This window comes from Elephantulus edwardii, unplaced genomic scaffold (assembly GCF_000299155.1).
Source record: "Elephantulus edwardii isolate Elephantulus edwardi_28Jun2011 unplaced genomic scaffold, EleEdw1.0 scaffold00256, whole genome shotgun sequence".
NCBI lineage: Eukaryota > Metazoa > Chordata > Mammalia > Macroscelidea > Macroscelididae > Elephantulus > Elephantulus edwardii.
This window is the reverse complement of record NW_006400006.1, coordinates 3,526,811-3,528,206: the sequence shown is the minus strand read 5'-3', so window position 1 is coordinate 3,528,206 and position 1,396 is coordinate 3,526,811.

The window sequence follows — 1,396 nt, the reverse complement described above, 5'->3', positions numbered from 1 at the left end:
GTTGGCGCAGGATAGAGCAGGGTTTAGGGCTGTTGTGCATAGGGTCGCTATGAGTCGGAAATGACTTGACGGCACATAACAACAACAACAACAACCCCACATAGAATGTTGTTGTTGTTGTTGTTGTTGTGTACCATTGAGTCAGACCAATCTATAGTAGACCCTCTGGAAGGTTTTGAGCAACACAACCATAATAAATATCTATGCACCAAGTAATAGACAAAATACAAAATACACAAAGCAAATGTTGACTGAACTGAAAAAAAAAGAAATAAAGAATACCACAAAAGTACTTAGAGACTTCAATACACTGCTCTCAGGAAAATGTAGAATTACTAGAAAGTCAACAAAGATACTGAAGAAATAAACTGCACAATCAACCAACTTGATCTCATAGATATATATAGACTAATGCACCCAAAAAAACCCCTGAGTATATATTCTTCTCCAGTGTGCATGAAACATTCTCCAGAATAGATAATATTTAATGTCAAAAAGTAAGCATCAATAAATTAAAAAAACATATAAATAGTAAAAACCATTTTCTCAGACCACAATACTACAAAATTAGAAATAAGTAACAAGAGAATAAATGAGGGGGAAAAATAAATTTGGAAGCTGAACACACCCTGCCTGAATATGAGTGTATAATAGAAAAAATAAAAAAATGAAAATAAAATTTTCTTGAAACAAATGACAATGAAAACACAACTTACCTAAACTTCTGGGAAACAACCAAAGTAGTAATCAGAGGTCAATTTATAGCAATAAATAACCACCTCAAAAGGGAAAAAAATGATAACTGATTCTCTAACCCAACATCTCAAAGAAGTTGAAAAGGAACAGCAAGAAAATTCAACAACCTCTAAAAAAAGTTAAATTATAAAATTTAGGGCAGAAGTAAATGAATAGAAATCATCAACAAGACCAGGAGTTGGTTCTTAGAAAAGGTCAATAAAACTGGCAAAATTTGCTAGTTAGCAAAATTAACTAAGGCAAAGAATGAAAAGATACAAATAATATGAATAAAAGATGAAAGGGGCAGTGTCACAATATAACCAATTGAAATTAAAAAAGGTTAAGAACGAAATATTTTGGAAAAAATATATTGAAATAAATATGAAAACCTAGAGGAAACGAACAATTACTTAGAAACTCACAACCTCCCTTAACTGGCACAGACTGAAGTAGAATACCTGAACAGACTTATCACAAAAGAAGAAATTGAACAGATAATGAAACAACTTCCAAAACCAAAAAGCCCTGGACCAGATCATTTTACAAGTGAATTTTATCAAACATTCAGAGAATTGTCACCAATTCTATATAAACTAGGTCAGAAAATAGAAAAAGATGGAATTCTTCCAGACTCATTCCATGAAGCAAACAAAGACAC